Here is a 20,463-nt window from a genome sequence, read left to right as displayed (position 1 = left end):
AGTTGTGCTGTGTGGTCTCTAGAGTGCGTGGGCTTAGTTGCCCGTGGCGTGTGGGATCTTAGTTCCCTGACCAGGCATCCAACCCGTGTCCCCTGCATTGGAAGGCGGATTCTTAAGCACTGGACCACGAGGGAAGTCCCTATAAATTAATTTCTTTTTACTTTTTTTAACATGGCCACTAGAAAACTTTAAATTACACATGTAACTTGCATTATATTTCTACTGGTGCTGTTCCAGATCGTGGTTCAGATGTGGAATATTAGCTGGGTGGTCCAAATGCAGGCTTTGCCTTGCACTATTGGGTGGACTGGAAAAATTTGCCGATATTCCTGAATCTCAGTAAGTGTAAGGCTTGTGAAAATTGTGTGATAATGTAAGTGAAACCCTTGCACAATGCTTGGTGCCTGGAATGCCCTTGATAAATGTAAACTATCCTACTTATGCGCATGGCAGGGATTAGACAGAACTCTGATGGTGGGAACAGCTAGTTGCCCCATATCCATATTTTTCTTCTTATGCCAAGACACTCCTGCTTTTTAGCTGGGCCCATTGCTCCCCAGAATCGGGACTGCATCTCCCAGCCTCCCTTGCAGCCAGGTGTGGCCATGTGACCAGGCTCTGTCCAATAGCATGTGAGTGGGCATCCTCTGGGCTGTGCCCTTAAGAGGAAGAAAGGGCATGCCTGCACTTCCCCTTCTTTCCCTTCCCTGTGGCTGGAATGGGGACATGGTGGTAGCCATCTGGAATGGGGACTCTGAGAACAAAGGAAATGCTCAAGGGACGACAGAGCTACAAAGAGAATAATCTTGGGTGTCTGATGCTGTAGAGACATATTCTTCCCAGCCCTGAGGCTTATGCCTGGCTTATTACAGAAGAAATTAATTTTTTAGGGAATTCCCTGGTGGTGCAGTGGTTAGGACTCAGTGCTTTCGCTGCCAAGGGCCTGGGTTCAACCCCTGGTTGGGGAACTAAGATCCCACAAGCCTCCCGGCGTAGCCAAAATAGTGACCATAATAATAATACAATTTTAAGGCCACTATTATTGTGACTTTCTGTGCACTCTAACTCATGCAGCTCTGGTGCCCAGGAGGTGCCCAAGCTGGCACCTTGGATACGAGGATTCCCATGCTTGCCTTGGTCCAGATCGGTTCAGAACCAGGCAAGGCTTGTGTCTTGTGTCTTGAGGTCCCTGGTGTGGCTGGAAGAAGCTGGGCATGGACGTCGTTGCTTCTCCAAGGGCATCCATCTCTGCTCCTTTGTCCTGTTTCCTGAAGGAAGAGCCCAGCAGGCTGGGTGTTTGGATGCAATTAATCCCTGGTGGCTGACCAGGTCCTCTTGGAGATGCCTAGAGTGGCTCCGTATGGCCCTAGATGGACCTGCATTCACAAGGCCTAAAAGATTCCTGGGAGGCCACAAGCACAGAGGTGTTCTGGTTTATGAATTATTCTAAGTATTTATAAACTAGTCTCTCAAAAATGAGTTTAGAGGGGACCACTTCTCCAGATCCTGGTTATCTCTGAGGATGTGATACATGTTGTTTGTTGTTTCCATCACAACAAACATGTGATGCATGTTTGTTGTTTCATGAAAAGCTGAGGACCAGAATCTGAAGGATGAAGGAGCTGTGAAGAGCCAGTGTAGACAGTCAGGGCTTCATCAGTGTCAGTTCCCAGCTCGCAACTCACCTTTTGTGTTCTCAGAAGGACAAAATGAAAGCCCTGGGCTTAATTACAGGTGGTTACTGAAGAGCCAAGGAAATCAGTGGATATGGGTATGACAGCCACTCCCTCTGAATGTGGAAGGCCATGGAGAAACCCAGAGGAAGGAGGTGATTCTTGTCAAAGAATCTGACTGTGTAATTTCAGTTTAGAGGTTTAAAATATGTCCACAAATTCGTTGATACTTCTCCCTTTAAAATGTGAAGCCTCATCTCCCTCCCCTTGTGTGTGGCCTGGACTTAATGACTTGTTTTTAGTGGACTGAATGTGGTGGAAGAGCCCGTGTGTGACATCTGGGACGAGGACATAAAAGCCAGCCTCTCTCCGTTCACTTGCTCTGGGGGAACCAGCTGCCATGTCATGAGGACACCCAAGCAGTCCTAGGGACAGATGTACACAGCGAAGACTGAGGCCTCCTGCCCACAGCCATGAATGAGCACCTTGGAAGCAGATCCTCCAGCCCCGTCCAGATTTCAGATGATGCCACCCCAGCCAACATTCTGTCTGCAACCTCATGAGGGACCCTGAGGCAGAAGCACCCAGCTCAGCTCCCCGCAGCTCCTGACCCATAGACACTGTGAGAGAGTATGTTTGTTGCTTTAAGCTGCTGAATTTTAGATGAATTTGTTTCATGGCAATAGATAACTAACATAGGTTTTCGGAGATTTCTCTGTGTGGGAGCTTCCCTTGAACTCATATCCTTGGCTGGATGAATTCTTATATTGTATAAAATCTTTAGGAATAAAATGTTTAAAATATTTATTTGGTGATTTGATTACAGAACAAGCATACACAAGAAGGTATATCATTTCTTTTCAGTTTACAAATGATCCAAGTGGTGTTGAGGCAGTCTCACCCCAGGCACCACCTCTACACGGATGACTCAAGGATTTTTCTTATTTTTCTGGCCGTGCCGCACAGCTTCTGGGATCTCAGTTCCCCAACCAGGGATTGAACCTGGGCCACGGAAGTGGAAGCCTGGAATCCTAACCACTAGGCCACCAGGGAACTCCCAACATGGATTTTTATCTCTAGCCCAGACCTTTCCTCTGAGGCAGAGGTACAGGCACAACTGCTTTTTTGTTGCCTCTTTTAGAGAGGAAGCATCTTAAATTCAGTATTCCCAAAACTAAATTAGGGTTTCGCGTACAATCTGGTCCTCTTCTAGCATTGTCTGTCCCAGCAAATGACACTAGTGTCCACCTAGGCCCACACATCAGAAGTCTAGGAGTCCCCACGACAAAGCTCTCATCCCCTCCCGCCACATCACCTATTCTGTTTATAGGCATACCTCATTTTACTCCACTTAAATTGAAGGTTTGTGGCAACCCTTCAACAAGCAAGTCTATCGGCACTATTTTTTTCACGGCATTTGGTCACTTTATGTCTCCGTGTCACATTTTAATTCTCGCACTATTTCAAACTTTTTCATTATTGTCATTTTTTAAAAAAAATTATTTATTTATTTTTGACTGAATTGGGTCTTCATTGCTGTGCGCGAGCTTTTTCTAGTTGCAGTGAGCGGAGGCTACTCTTCGTTGTGGTGCGTGGGCTTCTCACTGCGGTGGCTTCTCTTGTTGTGGAGCACGGGCTCTAGGCGTGCAGGCTTCAGTAGTTGTGGCACATGGGCTTAGTTGCTCCGCGGCATGTGGGATCTTCCGGACCAGGGATCAAACCTGTGTCCTCTGCACTGGCAGGTGGATTCCTAACTGCTGCACCACCAGGGAAGCCCCAGTCATATTTTTTATGGGGATCTGTGATCAGTGATCTTTGATGTTACTACTACGACTTGCTGAAGGCTCAGATGATAGCATTTTTTTAGCAATAAAATATTTTAGAATTAAGGTATGTACTTTTTTTAGACATATGCTATTGCACATTTAATGGACTACAGTATAAACAAAATTTTTATATGCACTGGAAAACCAAAAAATTCATGTGACTCGCTTTATTGTAATATTCACTTTATTGGGGTGGTCTGAACCTGAACCTGCAGTATTTCCAAGATATGCTTATTTCACTCTTCTCTTCCCAATGAAACCGCCTTCCTCTTTCCATCACCACCATGCTAGTCCAGGCTACCAGCCTATCTCACCGGGATGGCTGGAGTGACCTACCAATTGTTCCCCACTCCACTCTGGCTCCCTTCCAATCTATTTTCTACTCTGCAGCCAGAGCAATCTTTTCAAAAAGCAATGTAATCCTGTCACACCGGCCACCTCTCGCCTCTTGCCCCATCTAACGTAAGACCAATCTTTCATTTCCCATTGCTTATAGGATGAAGAACCACATCCTCATTGAGGCCTGAAGCCTCTGCCCAGTCTGGCCCCAGCTACCTCCCTCCAGCCACCTCTGATATTACTCTTCCCCTTGATTCCTGTGCTCCAGCCCCAGTGGTCTAGCTTCCATGAATGAGCCAAGCTTCCTCCTGCCACAGGACCCTTGCACATGCCCTTCCCTCTACTTGGGTCTCTCATTGCCTGGTAGCTCCCACTCTTTCTCCAGATCACAGACCAACAAGAAACTCTCCTCGACCCACCTGACCAGGCCAATTACCCTTCATCATACTCTCACATAACTCATCTTAATGGAAACTTGATACTATTTTTGACCCCATTCTAGATGGTAGGGGCCCTATCTATATATTCACAGTTGTGTTTCAGTGCCTGGCATGTAACAGGTGCTAGTAAGTATCAGTTGAATGAATGAATGAATGAATAAATGAATAAATGAATGTTACCTCCTTTTAATCTTCAGAATAGCCCAATGAGGTGCACGTTATTATCTCCATTTTCCAGATGGCGAAACTGAGGCTAAATGACTTATCGAGGTCATGTAGCCATAATCTGAACTCTCCTCCAGCTGACTCTAGGGACCAAGTCATCTATCCCTCTGTTGCACCTTTGCCCAAATATCTTTCTGAGTTTTGTCTCATTTTGTTCACTTTCTTTTACATAAGCAGAAAATTTCCTGAGACTCTCTTGAGTTAACAGCCTCCTCTTTTAAAAAAAAGAAAGTAGCTATTGCTGTGAGGCTTTAAGAATTATCAGTAAACTGTACATGATAGGAACTGGGCCAGGCAAATTGCTTTCCTCCTATTGTAGAACAGCTTAATGTTTAGTGATGAAGCAGAACCTCTGAGTGCAGTTGTGCAGGCTGTTCACTGAGCAAGGAGGCCTGGCCAAATGGGTGAGGACAGGCTGCTGAAATTGAGCCTACGTTTTACTGGCCAAGCTGTGCATCCTACTGTGAAGCTGTATCTCCCTGGGGGTGGGGTGGGCACCATTCACCCACCAAGCTGGGTGCCCAGGATGCTGCATCTTCCTGGAGGGGGTACCTTTTTCAAGTTCACTCATGTGTGGTGTATGGACTAGGTGGCCCTGCATTTATGGTCAGTAGTGGTCAGTCCACTCACATGTTTCATTTTTTAATTTTTTAAAAATTAATTAATGTATTTATTTGGCTGCACCGGGTCTTTAGTGTGGCATGCGGGATCTTCGTTGCCGCGTGCAGGATCTTTAGTTACAGCACGCGGGATCTAGTTCCCTGACCAGGGATCAAACCCGGGCCCCCTGCATTGGGAGCGTGGAGTCTTAACCACTGGACCACCAGGGAAGTCCCCTCACATGTTTTAATTGAATCAAGCACTCTGTACTGTAAGAATTTAGGAAGAAAAGGCAACTTGTTTCTTTGGGGAGTGCTGTGTTTAAAAGGGAAAATATGGAAATGCCATCAATCTTTCCTCCCCTCACTGTCCCAGCCCTGCTCTTGAGGTGCACGATCCTCAGCATCTAGACATTCCTCCTTAGGACGTGATGTGAACTAGAACCAGGGTTGGCCTGAGCTGGGCCCCAGGTTTGGCTGTTTATCTTGTCTTTACAGGTGACACTGTGGGAGATGAGTTGTGTCTCCGAGGATCATGTGAGCGTACCAGACAAACTGTGCTTCTCCCTTTAGGAAGCACTCACTGAAGGGAAACCCGAGGCGACTCCTTTGTCCACTGTGGTCCTCTGGCCTCCCCCCGACCCCCATTTATCAAAGAAGAGCTGTTCCTCCCCGGCCCCTCTCCCTCAAGGCTGCCGAGGGGGTGGGGACAGCAGCCGAGGAGGAGTGCTGTTCCCCTTCTAAGGTGTTTCACCCCGAGGTCCAGCCAGAGGAGAGCTGTTGTCCCAAGCACTTCAGCTTCTTGGGCTGGAGGGGTGGGCAAGTTTAATGAGTACAAATGTTCTTCTGGCTGGTTGTGGGCACAGTATAAGCTTTCAGGAAGACAAGCTGGGAAGATGGAGCTATCAAGAAGGCAAGTTTTTTTCTGTTTTGTTTTGTTTTTTAGAATTAGCTGATTTTTTTTTTTTTTTTTTTGCGGTACGCGGGCCTCTCACTGCTGTGGCCTCTCCCGTCGCGGAGCACAGGCTCCGGACGCGCAGGCCCAGCGGCCACGGCTCACGGGCCCAGCCGCTCCGCGGCATGTGGGATCTTCCCGGACCGGGACACGAACCCGCGTCCCCTGCATCGGCAGGCGGACTCTCAACCACTGCGCCACCAGGGAAGCCCAGCTGATTTTTTATTAATGAACAAAGCGAAACAAATACCGAAATACCTGCGTGCATGTAGCTAGCAAGTGACCACAAGCTGTAGTGCATTTTTAGCTCCATTTATATGGAATTAAAGCTACAGTTGTTATACATCCTCCTACTTTAGTAAACAGCAGATTTTCAATTTGTGGCAGTAGTTACAATGAGCTTCCTCATCAACATTAGCAGGCTGACTCTGATATTCTGTTCTTTCCGGTTTCTTTCTTTTTTTTTTTGTGGGCATAAAAGAAAAGTTTTATCTTTTTTTTAAATTGAAGTATAGTTGATTTATTTCCTGCTTCTTTATCTTGTTTTCTTTTAACTAATGTATTTACATAGTTTATTAGTTATTTCTTCTTTCCTAATCAGGCCAAAAGAAAAAAAAATCTAGAACATTTTGAGTCTTTTTCAGATACAAGAGGACATTTTGCTATTTCTTCTTCTGTGTATAATATTTACGTATTCCTTTATGTTCTAAAGTCGCTTTGTTGCTTTTTAAACCATCAAAAATGTATTGCATGTCGTATGGATTGCTGTTAAATAGCAGTGTCTTGTTTGGCATATTGAATGAAAAATTATCTTTACAAGTTTGTTGGTTGAATTTCCTTTCAAACACTTCTTAGCTTTTACCTGTTAACATGAAACCAGGCCAAAGTTTGGGAAGAGAATAAACTGTCAACATCACGGTAAATACAACATGGAAACCTTTGTTATGTGTCATTACAATTTCTCTGAAGAGGAATTCCCTGGTGGTCCAGTGGTTAGGACTCTGTGCTTCCACTGCAGGGGGCGTGGGTTCAATCCCTGGTCGGGGAGCTAAGATCCCACAAGCTGCGCATGTGGCCAAAAAAAAAAAGAAAAGAAAAATAATTTCTCTGAATGGTTATGTTTCTGCAACAAGCAAGCATTTACCCCTTAAATGCTTGGACCCCAGGGGCCCCTGAGGTGGCTCTGCAGCTCGCTGACCCCTGCTTGGCTCTCCATGGCTGCTGCCCAGCTCTTCACTACCCCTATCTCCCTGCCTGGCCTGTCTCTTGCTCGAAGATTAACGCCTTCCGTGGAAAAGGTCAGGACCAGCCACATAATTTGCAAGGCTCAGTGCAAAGTGAAAATTCAGGGCTCCTCGTTCAGAAATGATTGAGAATTTCAAGATGGCGGCAGCAGAGCATTAACCCAAATGTGGGACCCTTCTGGGCGTGGGGTCCCGAGCAACTGCAAGGTTGCACACCCATGAAGTCAGCTGTGTTCACAGTCATTGTCGCTAATGCCAGAGCCTTCCTTTGCTTGAAGCCAGCACTGGGCCAGGACCACGTGGGCTGGCTGCCCTTCTCCTGACTTGGGCTTCTCAGCTGCTTCATCTCTGCTTGATGGGTCTATTTTATCATCCTCACTAAGTCCTTTGGAGATGGGAGGCTGGTCTGTGAGAGGGGAGGGGTGTTCTGGGAGCAGCCCTGGCTGGGGAACCAGGACACCTGGCTGGGTTCTCTCTCCAGGTAAGGCCGGGTTGTGGCTAGGATTATATGACGACTGACCTTGGGTGAGCGCTTGATAAAGAGAGAAGTTGTCCTGGTGCCAGGAGCTGATGAAAGGCTTCCCCGAAGAGATAACAATGGTAGCATTATTTAAGGCTGTTTTTTTTTTTTTTTGTATTTTGCACAGTCATCCTCTCTGGAAACTTTTGTCTAGTAGTTGGAAATGACCCAGGAAAATAATATTCTTTATCCATTACCTTATCATTGAAAGTAATCAGGGGACTTCCCTGGTGGCGCAGTGCCTGCCTGCCAATGCAGGGGACACGGGTTCGACCCCTGGTCTGGGACAATCCCACATGCCTTGGAGCAACTAAGCCCGTGCGCCACAACTACTGAGCCTGCGCTCTAGAGCCCACGAGCTATAACTACTGAAGCCTGCACGCCTAGAGCCCGTGCTCCGCAACAAGAGAAGCCACTGCAATGAGAAGCCCACGCACAGCAATGAAGAGTAGCCCCCGCTCACCGAAACCAGAGAAAGCTCGCGCGCAGCAACAAACACCCAACACAGCCAAAAATTAAAATAAAATAAAATAAATAAATTAAAAAAAAAGTAATCAGGACTCATTAAAAGAGCTGCCTCCTTGCAAATGAAGGAGAATCTATGCCCAGTGGCCCTTCAACTTGCCAACAGTGATGATCCTGCGCTCTGTGACAGCTGGAGAGGAAGTATGTAGAGCAGGGTCATGGTGGAAATTTCTAGCTCTGTGCCGCTTGATACAGTAGCCACTAGCCACATGTAGCTACTGTGCACTTGGAATGTGGCTAGTGAAACCAAGGAACTAGGTTTTAAATTTTATTTAATTTTATTTAATTTCAATCTCAGTAGCCACAGGGACCCGATAGCAACCACACTGGACAATGCAGACTAAATCTGCCGTCTAGATTCAGAACATCGTAACCCCAAACAACTTTAAAATATTTGTAAAGACCCAAATAATGTCCCAATGTGGTTATATTAAATGTTTTAAGCAGGCAAAGCACAGTGCTGGGAACCAGAGGGAAGGCTGCAAAGCAACCCACAGTTCCTGCTTCTAGAAGCTTGTATTGACAAGGAGACAGGATATGGAACATTAACTAAGATGGAAAAGTTATAGAATCTATGAGCTGATGGGACCTAAAATTTACTCAGTCCCTTTCCCACTGTGCTGTTAGACTCTGTTGCATAACAGAAACAACCTTGCATCATGATGATGAGGGCAATGTCACCAATATCATCCACCAAGAGTCAGCAAGGACAGTGGGCCTTACGGCGGAGTAAGGACCTGCAAAATCTTCTCCTGCATAAAACTATGTGAACACTGGCAAAAGATGTTAAAATCAACTTTTCCAGAACTCTGAAAATTAATCAAAATTAATCAAAGGCTTGCAGCAGATGCTCAACAGATAAGTCATGAAGGACATGCAAATCAAAACTGCAATGAGATACCACTTTACACCCACTAGGACGGCCATAATTTAAAAAATGAAAAATAACAAGTATTGGCAAGGATGTGAAGAAACTGGAACTCTCATCCATTGCTTTGCTGGTGGGAATGGAAAACGCTGCAGCCACTGTGCAGCTCCGCAGAGTTACCTGGTGACCCAGGAATTCCTCTCCTGGGTATATAACCAAAAGAACTGAAAACAGGTATTCGAACAAATACTTGTACACGAATGTTCGGAGCCACACTATTCACAATATCCTCCAAGTGGAGACAACTCAAATGACAGTTAATTGATGAATGGCTAAACAAAGTGTGGTTTTATCCATGCAAAGGACTATTATTTGGGCATAAAAAGGAATGACACACTGATACATGCTACAACGAGGATAACCCTTGAAAGCATTATACAAAGTGAAAGAAACCAGACACAATAGGCCAGATTTTATATGATTCCATCTATATGAAATAGTCAAAATAGGCAAATCTATAGAGACAGAAAGTAGATAATTGATTGCCAGGTATTAGGAGAAGGGAGAAATGGGGAATGACTCCTAACGGGTACTGAGTCTCTTTTTGGAGGTGATGAAAATATCATAAAATTAGACAGCGGTGATGGTTGCACGACTCTGTGAATACACTAAAAACCACAGAATTATGAACCTTAAAAAAGTAAACTTTATGATAGGTGAATTATACATCAATAAAGCTGTTATTAAAAACCACCACATAAAGCTACCAATTAAAAAAACTAGCTTGTCCCTTAGCTTTTTTGGTTTGCTTTGTTGTTTGTTTTTTTTGGTTTTTTTGGCGGCTTGTGGGATATTAGTTCCCCAGCCAGGGAATGAACCCAGGCCACAGCCATGAAAGTGCTGAGTCCTAACCACGGGACCGCCAGGGAACTTCCCTGTTTTATTTTTAATTATTTACTTTTAAAATTGTGAGAAAATACACATAACATAAAATTGACCGTTTTAAACATTTTTAAGTGTACAATTCAGTGGCATAAGTACATTCAAATTGTTGTACCACCATCATAACCATCCATCCATAGAACTGTTTTCATCTTGCAAAACTGAAACTCTGTACCCGTTAAGCAATAACTGCCCATTCCTCCCTCCCCTCCAGCCCCTGGCAACCACCATTCTACTTTCTGTCTCTGTGAGTCTGACTAGCCTATGTACTTCCTATAGGTAGAATCATACAATATTTGCCCTTTTGCAACTGGCTTATTTCATTTAGCATAATGTCCTAAAGATTCATTCATGTTGTAGCATGTGTCAGAATTTCTTTCCTTTTTAAGACAAAATAATATTCCATTGTATGTACATACCACATTTTGTTTATCTCTTCATCCATTGATGGACACTTGGGTTGCTTCCATGCTTTAGCTATTGTGAATAATGCTGCTATGACACTTGGTGTACACATACATCTTCTTACCCCTGCTTTTAATTCTTTTGGGTGTATACCTAGAAGTGAAATGGCTGGCTGATATGGTAATTCTATTTTTAATTTTTTGAGGAACTGCCATACTGTTTTCCATAGTGGCTGCACCATTTTACATTGCCACCAGCAGTGCACAGGTTTCAAATTTCTTCACATCCTTGACAACACTTGTTATTTGTGTGAAGTGGTATCTCATTGTGGTTTTGACTTGTATCTCCCTAACGATTAGTGCCTTTGTCAGTTTGGTCTACTATAACAGAATACCATAAATTGGGTGGCTTAAAAAACAAACATTTATTCCTTACAGTTCTGAAGGCTGGGAAGTTCAAGATCAAGGTGCCGAACTGGTGTCTGGTGAGAATCTTCTTCCTGGTTTGCAGGTGATGGCCTTCTTACTGTATCCTCGCATGGTGGAGGGAGATGAATCTTGTGGTCCTTCCTCTTTCTATTAGGGCTTTAATTCCTTCATAAGGGCCCTGCCTTCATGAACTAATCTAATTAGTTCTTACTGTATCCTCGCATGTTAGAGGGAGATGAATCTTGTGGTCCTTCCTCTTTCTATTAGGGCTTTAATCCCTTCATAAGGGCCCTGCCTTCATGAACTAATCTAATTACCTCCCAGAGGCCCTACCTTCAAATAACATCACATTGAGGGGTAGGGTTTCAACATATGAACTTTGAGGAGGACACAAACATTCGGTCCATAGCATTTAGTGATGCTGAACATCTTTCCATGTGCTTATTAGCTATTTGTGTATCCTTGGAGAAATGTCTATTCAAGTACTTTGCCTGTTTTTTTTTTTAAAATTTATTTATTTATATTTTTGGCTGCATTGGGTCTTTGTTGCCGTGAGTGGGTTTTCTCTAGTTGCGCTGAGCGGGGGCTACTCTTTGTTGCTGTGCGCGGGGTTCTCATTGCGGTGGCTTCTCTTGTTGCAGAGCACGGGCTCTAGGTGCGCGGGCTTCAGTAGTTGTGGCGCTTGGGCTCTAGAGCGCAGGCTCAGTAGTTGTGGCACACGGGCTTAGTTGCGCCGCGGCATGCGGGATCCTCCTGGACCAGGGCTCGAACCTGTGTCCCCTGCTTTGGCAGGTGGATTCTTAACCACTGCGCCACCAGGGAAGTCCACTTTGCCTGTTTTTGAATTGGGTTGTTTGTTTCTTTGTTGTTGAGTTTTAGGAGTTCTCTTTAATCCCTTATCAGATATGCAGATACTTCCTCCCATCCTGTAGGTTGTCTTTTGACTCTGTTGATAGTGTCCTTTGATGCACAAAGGTTTTTCATTTTGATATGTCCTTTAGCTTTTAGGTTCAATTTACAAGCCTTATATAACTTATATAATTGTTAATTTAGTTAATTAAATTTACAGTTTAAGTATTTTATAAATGTAAGCACTTAATTGCCTAACAAGTAGGATCTTAACAAGTTCTTAAGTAATTCTATAACTCTAACAAACTTAATTTATAGACATGATAAAACTTAAGTTTCTATTGTACATGTCAATACTGTCTACTACTTAATTGGTCCATCTAATCCATTCACTGCTTGTGTTCATTCTGACTTCCCTTCCCATTCTTCCCACCTGGCAGAATCACAGCCCTTACAGATGTGGAAGTCACATCCAGTGAGATTCCGAGCATCTTTCCTGTCTTTAGCCTGGCTCTCTTGTCATAGCTGTCAGGGCCCTTCTAATGACACCAGGGTACAAATGAGGCCTGGAAGGATGTGTACAAAATGTTAACAGTCACCATCTGGGCGTCATGAGATCACAGGTGATTTCTATTTTCTTCTCTAGACTTTCCTGCATTATCAGGGTTTCCCAAAACAATCATGAATCATTCATTCAATAAATATTTATTGAGTGAGTGTTCTGTGTGCAGTACCACCCTTGGCTCTGGGGAGAACAAGGCAGTCATGGTTTACAATCCTCACAGAGTTTACAATCTAACAGAAAAGGAAGACATTGAACAAGAAGGACAAAGGTGATGATGAAATGTGCTGTGGTTCTATTCTAACAGCATGTGTCCTAATCTGGAGGGGGCTTCTGGCCGGGGGTGGGGGGAGTGGAGTACTTCCTGGAGGGAGTGATACCTACCTGGGACCTGAAGGGTGAGAAGGCATCAGCTAGGATAGAGGAGTGTGAGCCATTGATTCACCCCCTTCTCTTGCTGCCTTTGCTTCTAACCCTGACACATCTGACCCTCCCCACCGCTGCCAGAGAGGTTTTTCCTAAAATGCAAATCTGCGCTCATCACTTATTTAAAACTCTTGACTGAAAAATCATAAAGAACTATGAACGGTACTTACCTCTGGGGAGAGAGATGGACAGGGGAAATCTTTTTTTCATCTTGTGCCTTTCTGTGCCGTTTCTACTTTCTAATTTGTAAATGTACGACTTCTGCTTTTAAAATGTCAGCAGGGGTCTTTTTGTTCAGGAGAGTCCTAGTTTATTTCCTTCTTAGTATTTCTTCATATTTTTCTTCACTTCACATCCTTCTCTGACTTGCCACTGCCATCTGGAGAAAAAGCCAGTTGTTTAGCACGGCAAATATGATCTGCCCTCTCATCCCTCATTTCCCACTTTTTTTTCAATCCCAGTCGATGCTCCAGTGTTGTAGTCAGGACCTATGCATGGGAAATGACAGAAACGTGACTCATACTAGTTTATGCTCTTGGCTTGCTTTTTTCTCTGTTGGTTTCATTCTCACACTAGCTTTCTGTGTGCACTTGGCACTGCTCTACCTGTTCTGTGTCTATTTTCTCATTTAACTGTCCTATTAGGGTGTAGGCAACGCTTATTAATCTCATTTCAGGGAGGAGAGAGTCTAATTAGCTCTCCCAAGGTCTCACAGTTAGTAAGGGAGCTGGTAAGACTTGAACCAGGCAGTTTTCCTCCAGAGCATCCAGGACATTGGTCTCTTCCTGAAGACCTCTTGGGTCAGGACCCAGAGGATTCTCTTCCTCCCAATCCCAGTCGGGATTTCATAGAGTGAATCTGATTGGCCCTCCTTGGGTCACATGGCCTCCCTGCACCAATCCCTGGTGCTGAGGAAATGGCATATTCCGATTGGTCAGGCTGGCCATGGAGTCAGCCTCTTTTGAACTCTAAGGAATGAGTTTCCCACCTGGAAGTGAGGTGTTTTGTTACCTTCGCTCTGCAGTCATCCAGCCACAGGGTTCCATCTTGCATCTCCCAATATGCTTCACAGTCTCTCTTACTTCTCTGGCTTCGCTTATGCCATTTCCTCTTCCTGGGAATCTTCCCCCCCATTCCCCACCAAGGTGATGCCAGCTTCTAAAGGTTCAGGTCTCTCATTCATTTCCCGCAGGAAATTCCTTGTAATGCGCCAGGCAGGATCAGAGGCAAGCTGGGGTGGGATGGGGGGGCTGTCAGGCCCGCAGTTCTCCTGTGACCGTGCCATACCCCTTTTTTTTCCCCTGTGCGGTGCAGCACGCGAGATCTTAGTTCCCCGATCAGGGATGGAGCCCACGACCGCTGCAGCGGGAGCACGAGGTCTTAACCACTGGACCACCAGGGAAGTCCCATGGCTGAGGCTTTCTGATCCATGTGTTTGAATGCAATGGAACCAAGCAAAGCAAGTCAAATTCATTCCAGGAATTTGAAAATTTAAGTGAAGAATCAGTGGCAGAAGATGCTCAGAGCTGCGCCATCTACCATAGGTCCCTAGAGAAAAGGCTGGAGCACTCCTGCTGAGCAGGCCTGGAGCTGCACGGATCCTTTTGCCTTTTCTTCCAGTCTGTGAATTCACCCAACAGCTGTCCAGAAAAACCTCCTCTGGGACTCAGTTTAGCCAGAGTCAGTTTCTGTTGTTTAAGACTGGAAGAATCTTAGTAGACAAGTGCCTCTTGCTTTGGTCATACCTGTGCACCCCTGTCGTACACCCTCAGAGATGAATTATTTTCTCACTAGACCCATTTCCCTGCACACGGTGTTATTGTCCCCATTTTACAGATGAAGTAAGCTAAGCTTAGAGAGGTTAAATGCCTTGCTCAAGTTTACACGCTTAGTAAGTGATAGCACTGGGACATATGGGTACCTGGAATAATGGGAAAAGAATGGTTTTATGGAAATACAGACCTGGGTTCAAATTACAACTCTGCCACTTACTGGCCATGTGACTTTTAGCCAGGAGAGGTATAAACTGAACACTTCATAGGTATCAGGTACAGTGATTTGCATATATAATGTCATTTAATCCTTAAGATAACTGTGTTGGGTAGGCCTTATTTTCCCTCAGTTTACAGATGAGGAAACTGAGAATCAGAGCAGTTAAGTGACGTGCCCAAGATCGTGTAAGAAAAAACATTCTGAAAGAATTTACTTCTAACTGTGAAGAGAGAGTGGGGAATGGACAGAGTATGGGGAAGAAATTTTCACCTTTTTGTTTCAAACATTTTCCTCTCATGTTTGAGTTTTTACAACATGTGAATTTGGGGGTGGGTGTAGATAAAAATGTCTGAATAATGTGATTATCACTATATGAAGGCTTTAAGGTCAGGTGAAGTCTGGGAAGGAAATACCCTGACATAGCCACAGTCAGAGTGTTGAGGGGAGTGTGGCAGCCGGCCTCCAAAATGTCTCCCAAAGATCTTCAACTCCTGGTATCCAAGACCACATGTAGATTCCTTTGACGTGACTCAGGACTAACTGTGTGATTAATAGAATGTGGCAGAAGTGTGTGCTTTTTGAGGCTAAGGTCATTAAATGCATTCTGGGTTCTACCTTGTACTCTGGATCATTCCTTCTAGAGGAAGCCAGTCGCCATTTTGTAAGGACGCTTCAGCAGCCCTGTGGAGAGGCCTGTGTGGAGAGGAACTGAGGCCTCCTGCCAAAAGCCAGCTCCAACTTGCCAGCTATGTGGGTGAACTACCTTGGAAGTGGATCCTCCAGTGCCAGTCAAGCCTTTAGATGACTGCAACCTCATGAAAGTTTCTGAGTTAGAACCACCCAGCTGAGTCCTTCTTGAATTCCTGACCACAGAAACCATCGGAAATAATAAATATTTATTAGTATTTTAAAGTCACCAAGTTTTGGAATGATTTGTTATGCAGCAATAGATAACTAATATGGGGTGGGTGGAGTGGGGTAGAGATCATGGTCGATTATTTCACTCTGTTTTTGAGACTTCCCATGATGTCATGTAACTTCAAAAAACAATGGTAAGGTAAGGGCTTCCCTGGTGGCACAGTGGTTAAGAATCTGCCTGCCAATGCAGGGGACACGGGTTCAAGCCCTGGCCTGGGAAGATCCTACATGCCGCGGAGCAACCGAGCCCGTGCACCACAACTACTGAGTCTTGTGCTTTAGAGCTCGCGTGCCACAACTACTGAGCCCGCGTGCCATAACTACTGAAGCCTGTGCTCCACAACAAGAGAAGCCACTGCAGTGAGAAGCCCATGCACTGCAACGAAGAGTACCCCCGCTTGCCGCAACCAGAGAAAGTCCGCACACAGCAACGAAGACCCAACGCAGCCAAAAATAAAAATAAATAATAACTAAAATTAAAAAAAAAACAAACAGTGGTAAAAATCGTTTAAAAGAAGAGGGGGGAACAGGCTATCTCTATACCTCTGTGTTTGTTCCAGTGCATTCCCAACTTTTTCTTTTCATGGAATTAGTAGAAAATATATTTGTTCATCCCACTGGGGGAAGTTGAGAGATTGAGGGAGATTTGGGCTATTTCCATGGAGCACGGAGAAAACATTACATTGTCTTAGTATTTACTTTTTTTCTAAAATAATAAAAAATAATGCAATGTATTAGGAAAGACATTTGAATTTGTATTATACTTGTCTCTAAAATCTTTTAAAATATTTTAACAGGAAAGTTGAGTTTGCTTCAGAACATAACTTTCCCCTGCATCGGCAGGCGGACTCTCAACCACTGCGCCACCAGGGAAGCCCAGAACATAACTTTTTATATCAGGTTTTATGCTCAAGATGGCTGTGTGTAGTTCTTGTTTTTCATGATGATTCTTTTGAATTCAAGAATTCTTCAAATTCTTGATAGTCACCATCAATGCAAAATTGCATTTGTACAGGTAGCTAGTAGCAAATAACAGAAGATTATCACTTTTTTTCCTTGACGGATATTCCTATCTATTGATTGATAATCATTTATTTGCCATTAATCAGAATGTAGATAATTCTATCAGTTTAAATTGTTTTCTATGGTGAGATTATCTTTTGAATCCAATAGTTCTGCATCTTCTGTCATTAAGAACTGCAATGTTGAGATTTCCTAGGATATTGTTAATGGGTTTTTACTTTGATCAAGTTTTTTCACATCAATATTTCAAAACAATAGTGTAGGTTTTCCTCAAGCAGACCCAGATACTGCTTTTCTAGTCTTTTTAAAAAAATATTTATTTATTTTTATTTGGTTGCACCAGGTCTTAGTTGCAGCAGGCAGCCTCCTTAATTGTGGCTCACTGGCTCCTTAGTTGCAGCACGCAGGCTCCTTAGTTGTGGCATGTGAACTCTTAGTTGCAGCATGCATGTGGGATCTAGTTCCCTGACCAGGGATCTAACCCGGGTCGCCTGCGTTGGGAGCGCGGAGCCTTAACCACTGATCCACCGGGGAAGTCCCTGCTTTTCTAGTCTTGATAATTCTTTAGAGTTCAGTTTTTAACAACTACACAACCCGAGTGAACAATTCTTAATGTCCGAATTCTGCTCTACATACTTTGTCAGAACATGCTGTAGCTTACTTTCATTTGACCTTTTCATTTTTCAGTATTAAACTCATCCAGCAGCTCAAAAATGTCAGCTAGTAGCTATCTTTCTACAAATCTGTAAAGCAAGAATCATTCACAAAATAATTTTTGAATTCGATTTTGCCCCTATTTCTTTCCTTTGGGCAGCCAACACATTACCATGAGATTATGGAGGGGGGTGTGCTGGTCCCAGTTCTTTTGCACAATGCTGAAAACAGGGACTGTTGCCGTGAGGACTTTTTAGAATGCTGTCTTGGCATCAGTGATACGCAATTTGGTCTGGGGTCAGACACGCACACAGGAGAGCCTGTGGGCTACAAAACAGGTTATTCCTTCCTACCACTGTAGCCCCAGCTGACCAAGAGCCTGGTCTTTGTCCTTGGTGGAGAACCAGACCTCTGCTGAAAGGCTGAAAACGTATGCCTCTGTCCCCCACCCCTCCATGCCCCCTACCAGTGGGAGGAGCTCCATGCGAGGTCGCTGATTGGAGCCTTGGCTGCCTATCTTCTGGGTCTTCCCACCTCACAGGCTTTGGGGACTTCAGCACCACACAGATCCTTCCCTCACTCCAAGCCTCAAGAGGGGCTGCCCTGTGTCTGAGAAACGGCCTAATTGAATTCCTATAATTTTTTTCACTGTGTGCCTCATTCCCTTGATTACCAGAGAAAACCTGCTCAATGTAGATAATTTGGAGAAAAAAATTTTAAATATAAAGCAGCTGGAAAAAAATAAAATATCACCTATACTTTGAGTCAACCATTGTCACCATTTTAATATATTGTTTTCTCTCTACCGAGTCTCTATTTCTTGACATAATTAGGAAAATATCATAAATAATTATAATACACTGTTTAACAGCATATTGTAAACATTCCCCTTGCCATTAAAAACTCTTCATCAACATAGCTTTTAACTAACGCACAGTGGATCATAATTTATTTAAATTGTTGGATATTTGGAGAGTTCACATTTTTTTCTGGTACATTAAGCAGGATGATGAATATCCTTGTAAATAAACTTTGTCCATATTTCAGCTTAGTTTTTTAGGGCAGAGTCCAGGAAATGTCATTGCTGCTCAGAAGAATGTGAAAATTTTTCCAACTCATGATCCATAATGCCAAAGAAACTTCCAGAAAGATTTCAGGAGTTTCCTCCTTGCTACCCATACATCTCCTGCATTGACTATGTATTGACATTACTATGTTTGAAAATGTTTCCTTAAATATTTGAAACAGGACATCTCCTGGTTTTAACTGCATTTCTCTGATTATGACTGATGTGGATACTTTTCCTCTGTTTACTTCCTATTGGTATTGTCTCCTTTGTGAACGTTCTATTCTTACATAAAAGGATTTCTTTTGAACGGGGTTAGTCAGGTGCTCCTTTGCTATGCTGCTCCAACAGACTCGGGCAGAAACCCAACTGGGTCACCGGGGCTGACCCCCAGACTACTCCAAGCATTCAGACCATTCTGAAAACAGTATCTGGTCTCGTGATTAATGAAAGATCTTGGGGATGAGTAACTTGAACCCTAGAAACAGGCATTTTCTTTTCATCTTAATCTTTAACATCCCAAGCCTATGACCAGCACTCGTAATTATTTGATGAGATTAGAAATTGAGAAAAATGAGATGGGCTGAGGAGTTCTGAATTCTTATTGTCCAGAAGTCTGAAACTCCACTTGACGATCTCGTGAGAGAGGCTGTCTCTCGCCTTCCCTTCCCCAATGTCACCGTTTCCCCACGAACTAAAACAAGTCCAGTTGTTTCCATCTCATGTTTGCTTGGACAAGGACTGTCAAGAAGAACCCTGGACAGGTCACTGAAGAAGCCCATGTACCAGCCAGTAATTTATAATATGCTGGTCAAGTCTGAACCTCCTCTTGGAGCAGCTTCTACCAGCTGGTCTACATTGTTTATTGAAAATTGTAGGTTCATGGTCTGCGTCTGGTTTACCAGGTTACACAGCCTGATTTGGGCTGTGACCAATGGGATAGAAAAGACCCCTCAGCAAACTTGTACTTGGCCTCCCTGAGATCGAGATAGCTCACATCCATCCAATGGCTTGTGATGCAGGGATGAATGACACCCTGGGGGCTGCGAGGACCCTGGGAGGTGCACCTGGGCGCCCTGGCCCTTCCTGATGTTCGCCTGTATTTTCTTCCTCCTGCTGCATTGTATCCTCTGTCTTTTTTTTTTTTTCTGGCTGCACCGCATGGCATGTGGGATCCTAGCTCCCCAACCAGGGATCGAACCCGTGCCCCCTACATTGGAAGAGCAGAGTCTTAACCACTGGACCATCAGGGAAGCCCCTGTCCTTGGTCTTATGAAAGCCTTAAATAAGTGTGCTTTGTGGAGTCTTATTAGTTCTTCCAATTATAAAACCCTGTGTAATTGCTGGAGTCACGAAAGTCAAAGAGCAAAGGACCTACTCCTGAAAGAGAAGCAACAACTAAATGCCATTTGCGATTCTGAACCCGATCCTCTTGCTTTATAGGACGTTGCTGGGGAGGACTAGGGAAACTTGAATGAGGTCTGAGGGTGAAATGGTAGTCATATATATAGCAACACTAACTTTCTGACTGTGGTGGTTATAGTGTGGTCATGCAGGAGAATATCCTTGGGGGAAATACCATGAATAGATTTGAAAGAGATGTCAACGTCTTTCAGAAAAAAAGTTCTTTGTCCAGCAGTAGCTCTTCTGTAATTTTGAAATTGTTCCAAATCACACTCACACATACACACACACAAATATATACAACTTTAAAAATAAACAATAAGGGACTTCCCTGGTGGTCCAGTGGGTAAGACTCTGCACTCCCAATGCAGGGGGCCCAGGTTCAATCCCTGGTAGAGAACTAGATCCCACATACATGCCACAACTAAAGATCTCTAGTGCCTCAACTAAGACCTGGTGCAGCCAAAATAAATAAATAAACAAACAGATAAATATTAAAAAAATAAATAAGCAATAAAAGCAATACAAAATATGGGACTACTTTGTCGAGCTTAATTAAGAGAGCTTCCCATATTATGGA

This window comes from Physeter macrocephalus, chromosome 16 (assembly GCF_002837175.3).
Source record: "Physeter macrocephalus isolate SW-GA chromosome 16, ASM283717v5, whole genome shotgun sequence".
NCBI classification, from domain to species: Eukaryota; Metazoa; Chordata; class Mammalia; order Artiodactyla; family Physeteridae; genus Physeter; species Physeter macrocephalus.
The sequence above is the reverse complement of the archived record's forward strand: the minus strand, read 5'-3'. Positions refer to the sequence as shown.